The sequence below is a fragment of the Dermacentor albipictus genome, chromosome 1 (genome assembly GCF_038994185.2).
Source record: "Dermacentor albipictus isolate Rhodes 1998 colony chromosome 1, USDA_Dalb.pri_finalv2, whole genome shotgun sequence".
NCBI classification, from domain to species: domain Eukaryota; kingdom Metazoa; phylum Arthropoda; class Arachnida; order Ixodida; family Ixodidae; genus Dermacentor; species Dermacentor albipictus.
Genome location: NC_091821.1, coordinates 85695519 through 85706600, shown reverse-complemented (window position 1 = coordinate 85706600; position 11082 = coordinate 85695519). Strand labels below are relative to the sequence as shown.

The window sequence follows — 11082 nt, the reverse complement described above, 5'->3', positions numbered from 1 at the left end:
CGCTTATGTACGTTACACGGTCGTCCATGTCGACACCTGCTGCCACCGTCGCCCGCAAGTCTGGTGCGCCTACTACTACGCAACCGATGTAAACCGATCTGGAGATGAATTCATCGAAAGCAATTCTCTATCAGCCACCACCCATCAGCTCTATGTGCAGCTTCTTCAGCAAATACAAATGGAATATGACGACCATTTAACGACTTGCGTCACCTCCAGAGCATATGTGTAATGGCGATCGCAATGAATTGAGCGCTAGGATGATTCAGCTAACCTTAGAGATGCGAGTTCCTGGTCATACTGGGTTGAAAAATATCGCTCAAGAAACTCCCAATCAACCCTACGTACAGCTGTCGCTGTTTGTAACGAGATACTCCCATAAACCACCTCTCTGCTAGAAACCTGCGAACAACACACGCTCGCCCCCCCCCCCCCCCCTCCCCGCATTATCTTGCCTCCTCTACCTTTCTCTGAACCTGTGCAAGATCTTCTAACAGCCGTAGAAGAAAAAGCCAATTGAAATGCCGACGCGTAATTTATTCAAGCTCATGGTGAAGCCGCGCACCAAACGCTCTTTCGAAAGCCACTATATCCTCCTAGGGCATTTCGCACACCAGCGAGTAGTGCCCGAGCGAATTCATCAGCAAGATCTGTCACCAGGTCATGCAGCTTAATGGATTGATGCCGGCTTTGAAACACTAGCCTTGCGAAAAAAACCTCGCAGTGTTCGAGCTGTCATTTCTAGAAGCCGGTGACGGCGAGACGATGAAGTTTTGTCGACTTCAGCAGATTTGTCCTGAGAAGCTGCCACAAATCTTCGCGAACCGTGTATATGTCACCTGGACATCGGTGCTATACTTGGAGTCGGCGCAGGGGGATTCGTTGCAAGGACATACGGTAGATCTAGCACGACGAGCACTGCAATCAGGTCACTATGACTATGATCACGGACTTGCTCATCAGGAGAAAGACACTGAACATGGGCAACTAGTTGGTGCTAGAACAACTGTTTGCGTACAACGCGTACAATGCTTCATGAACAACGAAGTTGTGCAATGCGGCACTCGTGACTATCCGTGGACTGAAGCTCAACTCCAGGGTACATGACATCAGGTATATCTTGCCGCCGCAGGACAGGCCAGATATTTCCGTAGGGCTGGTGATGATCATCGGTTCAAACGTGACTATCTTGACGACGATCGACAAGTCGATCTTTGGCGTGTGGCCACTCGTGTCGGGAGTCCAGAATCGAAAGCGTCAATATATATATACTCCTGCTTTCAAGTTCAAATAGAAGAATTGGAGCTGCATGTAGGGATCATCGGTAACCGGAAAAGATATAACGACTTACAAGACTAAAACTCTTCATAGCATTGCCAAGCACTACGCATAGCATCATGTGTCAAACTTTGTGAGACAGACGCATAATCATTATTTTGCAGGTGACTCGGGCGCTGTCCTGGATCAATTTTTATGAGCCCGGAATGTCATCTATACAAACTGGAAGTGTCGCTTTATGGGATTATTGCTAAACAATGTTTCCAGCGGCTACGACGAGAGGTTCAGCTTGGCTTCGCGCACTAGTGTGTTGTGTGGCTACGACTGGGCTTGACTTAGGCGTTTCTCCTGACAATGTGAGGGGCATCACAGCAATACAGTTACCCTAGCTGCCGCAAAAAAGGATCGATTGTGAAGTGTCGTTTCTGTGGCACAGCTTCGCAAGCCCCTACTTCTTCTATGGTTCAGTGCAAAGGAAGGAACAGTGCCTGAGCGAGACCACCAGCCAGATCAGGAGCGAGATCACGTGCTTAACGGCTTGGTACTGGCTTCCGTCAACTAAGCCACCAGGCAGCCTCGTGATATAACTTCACAACATTCAAGCTGTGACTGTACATGCTTGTGATGCCTTGTAAACATTTGTCTGCCTCAGCTCGTTCGCCCTGAGCATGTCCTTCGACAACCTTGTGAGACACTTTGTGACGGCGTGACGTTGTGCAAGGCTACTCTAAAGAATTTGCTCTTGAGTTTCTCTAGCATTCAGGTTGCAACTGTTTAATTCATGTTGAAGTTCTCTATCATCTAATGAATGAGCTTCTTGGTGTATTTGTTTTTGTACATGTTTCTGCATAGTTCCTGATAAATTTGCTTTGCTTAGTTCTGCAGTTGAGTTTAAATAATGTAGGTAGCGTAGGAACACAAAGCTTGCCGCAAGGAAGTGCATACGTAATTTATATCGTCTATGACTAACATTGAGATTCCCAAGTGCGATGAGCAGTACGTATTCACCCATGAAAATTAATGATGCTTGTGAGGAACTGACTAAGTAATTTATCATAACTATTACACGTTTTTATCCGGACCCGTTGGGCTGTTATCTGGACCTGTTGGGAAGCTGTTGGGGTAGAGCTGTCGTGAGAGTGAGTTTCAACCGCCTTGATGCTGATTGTATTACTAGCGAAGGCGGCTGGCCAATGGCAAAGTGAACTTGCGAAAAACTTTGGTAATTTGACCGCTGAATTATATTCTGAAAAGCGGTCTGATCCCTTCATTAATACAGAATTAGGATAACGGAAATGGGAAAAGCGTGTTAAGCTAACAACATTGTACAAGGAATCCTAGCTAACGTCATAAGAAAGGTTTTATATATATATATATATATATATATATATATATGCCTCTGTGCTATAGGAGGATGTCGCTAAAGGCAATCTGCGGGGCACTCTACCGATCAAGTCTCATTTTTTATAATGTCATTGCCTAATTAGTCGCGATTATTTCTCAAATTTCCGAAGTCATAAATTTACGGAATTACTTCCAATGAGAAAGATGTTGCAGAGTGTCGTAGGAAGCGCCGAATTCAGCAACTTCTGAATTGCAACCTATTCTGAAGTAATGGCTTCACGTCATTAAAAAAATACAGCGAAATCTAAAAAAGTTGCACTTTCGTGCCCAATGCGCACAACCGACACGATATCTCGCGCAACAATATTCGTGATAAGTCTTGCAATGTTTAGTGTGCCATCGGTGATGATGATGACGAAGCCTCAATCAATGGCACAAACCTGCTGTGGGGGATAGACCATGAACCGATTGTTAATATGACTGAAAAATCACATAACTTATAGTTAATAAATGAGTAAGTAATAAACAAGCAAAATAGAAGAATGATCGAAGATGAAAAACAGACCGATAATAAATGAAATTATGTTGTGTATAATGAGGTACACAGCCTTCTCTAGACAGGAACAGTAACATGAACTTAATTATAACATACATAAACCAATAAATAGACGTAAGTACGAGCAAGCTAAGTTTAGAATAATAATAATAATGGTATAATAACTGTGAATTCGCGTTCTTACTTTTTGAATTTTCGAAATTTTTAGTTCAGTGCTGGAGACATCATTCAATCATGGAAAATGCGACATATTAATAAAGTACTCTTTATGTGTCACAGGCGAGGCATCGCTTGGAACAAGCATTCACAGACTGTCGCGAGCAATCTTGTTTCGGGGAGAAATAAAAACGCTTTTTTCTGTGATGAGTCTAGTCCGAGTCTTCATTTGTGGAGGTGGCGCTTCCGAGTGGGGGAGAAATTAAGAAACACGGGTTTTTCTTGCTTGACTTTCCTATCCTGCGTTCCGCTTGTTACTAGTGACTTCATTTTCATTCTTTCAACTCGATGCTGTTTTGTGGATACGCTACAGGTCGTGCAGCCAGCGAATCACTGCAGCTTGCGGCGTAAGCGGGCTCTGGAGGCGTTCTATTCTTTGCCGCTGTAGCATATTGGAGTGGCTAGAGAGGAATGTTCGACGAGCACTAGAGATTCCACTCCATATTTCGGAAAATTATTTTGAGATTTTAAAGCAACGTTTAGCATTAACATCGTGGGCGAAAGCACACTCATCGAACACTTGGTTTCGCTGACATTGTGAACCGTGACGTATCCCTCAAAATATAGGCAGAGGGATTCACAGTGCGAGTTTATTGTATAAGCAACATATCGCAGCTATACAGGAAACGAATTCATGAAATAAAAGCGTACCACGCCGTAATTATATGGGGAAGCATTTGAATGCCACATCATACCCTGGGTTACATAATACACTTCAAAAATAATATATTGCACAAGTGCTGACTTAGAATACATTTAGTGGTCATTAGCAGAAACTCGTGAGAAAAAGCGAACAGACAATGCACAAAACATTTACAAATATATCCGCATCAAGTCACTTCGCAGCTTCAAAAAATAACATTCTTTATTGGGATACACGAGTAATGATGACGATGATGACGATTATAATGATGATGATGATGATCACGATGATGATGATGTGCCTTCAAGATATAACACTTTGTTGTTGTTGCCTTCTTTGTCGTCGTCACTGTCGTCGTTGTTTTTGTTGCTTCTACCTCATGACGTCCTCCTTGTTGAGTTGTTTGACGAAATGAATGTTTTGGATGAATGGAGGCAAGAACATTATTGTGAGTCCTGAGATACGCGATTTTCGCGCAGCGGCATGTTTGGCATACCAGAAATTCTAGGTGACAAACAGGTGAAGCTGTCGTTACTCGGTGACTGTTATCCTATTATATATATTAACACTGGATACATCCCGCCAAGATACCTTTTGTTTTTCATTAGGACAACAAAGTCAACATGGAATGTTTAATTCGCCTTTTTAGTCAACACTTTGGAGCCCATGTGGGCTCGAGACACGCTCTATCACGGAAGAAGAAGAAAACCAATGTCGGACACCGGACGCATTTTCACCTCGGTGACGAGGTAGTCTGCTCTGTCCGTCCTATAGGTTGGAAAGAAACAATGTCGAAAGTTGCGGTCGGCGCGGACATCGGGGAGACTGGCGGAGGAAGTGAGGTGGCTCCGCTTGCATGTCAGCTGCGCACGAAAACCTTCTCCAGCACCGATGCCGGCCGCTGCGGTGCTGCTGTAGCAGCATCGTAGCGGCCGGCATAGGAATTGGTCAAGGCGGCGACAAGGCCAGCGGCAAAGGTGGTGTCCACCAATGACAACAAGCCTATGGCCACGCCTCCTAGAACTCCTCCCAATTAATGGCATCAGCAGCGAGTCGCGCGACGACGACCTGAAGATCCAGCAGCTTCCGCTTACGCTCCTCTGTCCCTTCCAGCGATAACCGACAAAGGCAAGTTGGGAAGACTGACCCACCTAAACGGCGACCACTTCTGCGTGCGGATTCCGAGGAGCGACGTCCGCCACCACGACCGTGAAGCCTCGGAGGAGTGTGCCAAGTCTTGTCGGGAAGCTCCGCGGGAGGTCAAATTCCGCAGGTTGACTGCATGGGGCTTGTTTTCACCTTGTGTACACTAGAACGACTTCGAGGAAATTTCGAACGTTCCAGAGGAATGAGCACACTAATCAGGTAAAGCTACCCATTCTGAGCATAGTATGTCGGAACCGCGTCATTGGTATTCTGCAAGATGCTTTGAATACCCTTCGCGTATGGTGGTACTCAATGCCAGACAAGGCTTATTTACGTTACATGGTCCTCCACATCGACGCCTCCTGACACCGTCGACCGGAAGTGTAGTACGGCTACTATGACGCGACCAATGTAAACCGATGTGGACATGAACTCGTCCAAAGCAATCCTCTACCAGCCACCACCCATCAGCTCTATGTGGAGCTTCTTCAGTAAATATAAGCGGAGTATGACGACCTTTGGATGACTCACGTCACCTCCAGAGCATAAGTGCAACTGCGATCGCAACGAACTGAGCGCTAGGATGATTCACCTTCCTTAGAGGTGCAAATACCTGGTCGTACTGGGTGGAGAAAAATCCGCTGAAGGAAATCCCAGTCAACGCTACGTACGGCTGTCACTGCTTGCAACGAGATACTGCCATAAACCACCTATCTGCTAGGAACCTGCGCAAGACGCCGCCTCCCGCCCCATCACCTTGCCTCCTCTACCTTTTTCTGAACCTGTGGAAGATCTTCCAACAACCGTAGAAGAAAAGGCCAAACGAAATGCTGACGCAAAATTTATTGAAGCCCATGGTGAAGCCGCGCACCAAATGCTATTTCGAAAGCCACTATATCCTTCTAGGGCATTTCGCGCACCAGCGAGTAGTGCCCGAGCAAATACATCAGCGAGATCTGTCACCAGATCATGCAGCCGAACGGATTGATGCCGGCTTTCGAACTCTAAGCCCACAAGCGAGCCTTGGAAAAAAACCTCGCGGGGATAGAGCTGTGATTTCTATAGAAGCTTGTGACACCAAGACAATGAACTTTTGTCGACCACAACAGATTTGTCTTGAACAGCTTCCACGCATCTTCGCGAGTCGTGTATATGTCACCTGGACATCGATGCTACTGGCCGTCGGCGCCTGGTGCATGCGTTGCAAGGACATGTGGTAGATCTTGCACGACGAGCGCTGTAAGCAGGTCACTGTTATTATGATCACGGACTTGCTCACCAGAAGAACGATGCTGAACATAGGCAACTAGTTGTTACAATAACTTTTTTGTGTACAACGCGCACAATGCTTCATGAACAACGACAGGAAGTTGTGCAATGCGGCACTCGTGACTATGCCTGGCATGAAGCTCAACTCCACGCTACAAGACCCGCCGCAGGACAGGCCAGCCATTTCCAAAAGGCTGGTGATGATTATCGGTTCAAACATGACTCTCTTGACGACGATAGACAAGTTAATATCTTTGGCGTGTGGCCGCTCGCGTCGGGAGCTCCAGACTCGAAAGCTTCAATATCTACTCCTGCTTTCAAGTTGAAACAGAAGAAGCGGAGGCACATGTAGCGACCATTGGTCACAGCAAAAGGTATGACGACATACACGATTAAAACCCTTCATATCATGGCCAAGCACTACGCATTGCATCATGTGTAAAACTTCGTGAGAATAACGGACAATCATTATTTTGCAGGTGACTCGGGCGCTGCCCTGGATCAATTTTTATGACCCCGGAATGGCATCTATACTAACTGGAAGTGCTGCTACATGGGATTATTCCTAAACGACGTTTCCAGCGGCTACGACGATAGTTTCAGCTTGGCTTCGGGCACTAGTTTGATATGTGGCTACGACTGCGCTTGACTTTGGCGTCTTGCCTGAAATATGAGGGGCACCACATCAATGCAGTTATCCTATTCGCCGGAAAAAGGGTCGATTGTCAAGTGCCTTTTTGTGGCACAGCTAGCACAGCTTCGCAAGCCACATCTCCCTGTATGGTACAGTGACCAGCAGGGGATAGTGCCTCAGCGAGACCACCAGCCAGATAAGGAGGGAGATCACGCAGCTGAACGTCTTGGCACTGGCTTCCGTCAACTAAACTACCAGACAGGCTCGTGATATAAGTTCACAACATTCAAGCTGTATCTGTACGTGCTTGTTACTAGACTACACTTTTGTCGGCCTGAGCTGGTTCACCGTGGGCAGGTGCTTCGACAACCTTGTAAGGCGCTTTGTGACGACGTGACGTTGTGCAAGGCTACTCTTAAGAATTTACTCTTCAGTTGATCTAGCATTCAGTTTGCAACTGTATAATTCACATTGAAGTTCTCTGTCTTTTAATGAATGCGGATCTTGGCGTATTTGTTCTTGTAAATGTTTCTGCTAGTTCCTGATAAATTTGGTTTTCTTAGTTCAGCAATTGATCAAGTCTCATTTTTTATATTGTGATTGCCTAATTAGTCGCGATTAGTTCTCAAATTTCGGAAGTCTTCAATTTACTGAATTACTTCCAATCAGGAAGATGTTGCAGAGTGTCATAGGAAACGCCTAATTAAGCGACTGTTTAATTGTAAGCTTTTCGGAAATAACCGTTCCACGTCATTAAAGAAGTATAGCGAAATATAAAAAAAGTTGGAGTTTCGTGCCTAATGCGCACAAGTGACACGATATCTTTTGCAACAATATTCGCAGTAATTCTGGCAATGTTTCATATGGCATCGATGATGATGATGACGAAGCCTCAATTAATGGCACAAACTAATTGGGAGGGATACACCACGAACCGATTGTTAATATGGTTCAAAAATGAAATAAATAAATAAATAAATAAATAAAAGAATAGATAAGGATCGAAGATGAGAATAAACAGACAATAAATGAAAGAATATATTGTATAATGAGGTACACTGCCTTCTCTAGACAAGAGTAGTAACATGAACTTCGCTATAAAATACATAAAGCAAAGGCTAAACGTAAGAATGTGCAAGTTTAAATAATTGCACTAATGGTATAGTAACTGTGAATTGGCTTCTTACTCTTGTAATTTTCGAAACTAATATTTATTCAAGGAGACATAAATGAATCACAGAAAATGCAAAATAATAATAAGGTAGCCTTTCTTTGTCACAGAGGAGGCATCGGATATAAGAAGCACTTACTGAGTATCGCGAGCAATTTCCTTTCGATAAGACACAAAAGCATTTTTTTTGTGTGTGTGAATATTGTAGTCTGTGTCCTTATTTGTGGAGGTGGTGTTTCCGAGTGGGAGCGAAATTAAGAAACACAGGTTTTATCTCCTCCTCTTTTCTATTCCGCCTTTCGGTTGTTGCCACTGACTTCGTTTAATTTCTTTCAACTCGGTGCTGCTTTATGGATACGCTACAGATCGTGCAGTCAGCGAATGCTTGCAGCTTGCGGTGTAAGCGTGCTCTCGAGGCGTTCTATTCTTTGCTGCTGTAGCATAATGGTGTGACTAGGAAGTAGAATGTTCGACTACCACTAGTGGCGCCGCACGATATTTCGGAAAAGAATTTTGAGCTTTTAAAACAATGTTTAGAACAGCAACGGAAATGTGTTAATTGTTCCTTGAAAGGGACAGACAACCGCTTAGAACATGAATCGAGATAACGTCGCTGATGGAATAATTCCCTATCGTAGTGCCTAAAACGAACCATATCTTTCTTATTAAACGTGGATTTATATTTTTACATCATCACTAAAATTCACGAAAAACGACCTTTGGCGCCCCACGCGGGCAAAAAAGGGAGCTGTATAAGAGGTGCACCACGTGAACTTCTACCAGCATACGACGTTTTTGCTCTTTTTATTAGTATTGAATTGCAGTATACTTTTTTATTATTATAAGTTCTTCCTTACTTACAATGCACAGATAAGCGTTCGCGTGTATTCACAAGAAAAGCAGCGCGGCCTTCTCCTTCGGCTTCGTTTTCGATGAGTCGGTTTCAGTCGTTTATCGACAGAATAATCACGACAGTGACCAGCCAGCGATGACGTAGGCATGTACTTGGGGGGAAAAACGCTGTACAAATATAAGAAATGTATGTACGACAACGCGAACTTATTGCACCAGCTTTTTATTATAGAAGTGGTTGAAAAGGTCGAAATGTATGTGATTAATCACAGTTACACTCACTCCTGTGAAAAGGGAACGACCCGCGGCTTTCCCAATTTGCGAGGCGGGCTATCGACATAGCTCTCGCTTCTCAGCGTCGCTAAAATGTTTGCATTTAGATGGTCAAGCTTACATTCGGGTTTTTGGCTTTCATACAGTTTAAATGACATGTCCTCTCTACCCTCCCCAACCCCTTTTAATAGTTTGTTCGACACGTTGCACACTTCCATTTGCCTTTCAAGGAATTGCCTTTACTGCGAAGGTAGACACAGTAATTCCAGAGCATTTACTAATATGGTATGAATGTTTAAGCATTCTACGCACATGCGGTGTGTATTAGGGCAGAATGTTTTCATTTCGAGCCAAACATTCGTTTATGCCATGGGCGGACAATGGTAAGAAGAGGAACATCAGCAGCCAAGCATATGATACAAGCTTAAGAGGAAGTTTGAAGCAAAATAACGCCAACCTGCAACATCGGCAAAACGAATGCGTGACAAGTGCTTCGCGCGGTCCACTGGCGGTGCTGTGTTCGAAAAGCGTCAAAATATAACCTTAGCATTAACATCGTGGGCGAAAGCACTTATCAGACCCTGGGTTTCGCTGACAATGTGAACCATGACGTATGCCTCAAAACATAGGCAGAGGAATTCGCAGTGCAAGTTTGTTGTATAACTAACATATCGCAGCTACGCAGGGAACGAATTCATGAATTAAAAACGCACCACGCCGCAATTATATGGTGAAGCATTTGAATGCCACAGCATACACTGGATTACATAATAAGCTTCAAAAACAATACATCGCACAAATACTGGCTTAGAATACGTTTAGTGAGCAATAGCGGAAGCTCCTTAGAAAAAAAGAACGAAAAGTGGATGCGCAAAACATTCCCAAATCTTTCGGCATCAACTGGCTTCGCGGCTTCAGAGAATAGCATTTTTGTTGGAATACACTAGTGATGATGATGACGTGCCTTCATGATAAGACACGTTGTTGGTGTTTTCTTTGTTGTTCTTGTTGCCGCCGTTGTTACTTCTATCTCATGACATCTTCATTATTTCGTTGTTTTAAGTAAAGGATGTTTTGTCAACCAGAAATTCTAAGTGATAAGCAGGTGAACCTGTCGTTACTCGGTGTCTGTTATCCTATTATTTACATTAACACCGAATACTCCATGCCAAAAAACCTTTTGTTTTTCATTAGGACAACAAAGTCAACCTGGAATGTTTAATTCGCCTCTTTCATGAACACTTTCGAGCCCATGTGTGCTCGAGACACGCGCCATCACGGAAGAAGAAGAAAGCTAATGTCGGCGACCGGACGCTTTTTCGCCTCGGTGACGGGGTGGTCTGCTCTGTCCGTCCCACGTTGGAAAGAAGAAACAATGTCGAAAGTTGCGGTCGGCGGAGCAATCCGGGAGACGGGCGGAGGAAGTGAGTTGGCTTCGCTGGCATGTCAGCTGCGCGCGAATACCTTCTCCAGCACCGATGCCGGCCGCTGCGGTGCTGCTGTAGCTGCATCGTAGCGGCCGGCACAGAAATTGGTCAAGGCGGCGACAAGGCCAGCGGCAAAGGTGGTGTCCACCAATGACAAGAAGCCTGTGGCTACGCCTCCTAGAACTCCTCCCAATTAATGGCATCAGCAGCGAGTCGTGCGACGACTAGCTGAAGATCCAGCAGCTTCCGCTTACGCTCCTCTGTCCCTTCCAG

The 11082-nt window shown here is 44.8% G+C and overlaps 1 long non-coding RNA gene across 1 annotated transcript; it reads left to right on the top strand.

Moving 5' to 3' along the window:
* Positions 1–4744: 4744 nt before the first annotated feature.
* On the top strand, positions 4745–7653 carry LOC135896224 (uncharacterized). Its single transcript, XR_010562636.1, has 2 exons — positions 4745–6826; positions 6932–7653. It is a non-coding gene; the product is annotated as an uncharacterized lncRNA (long non-coding RNA).
* Positions 7654–11082: the final 3429 nt, after the last annotated feature.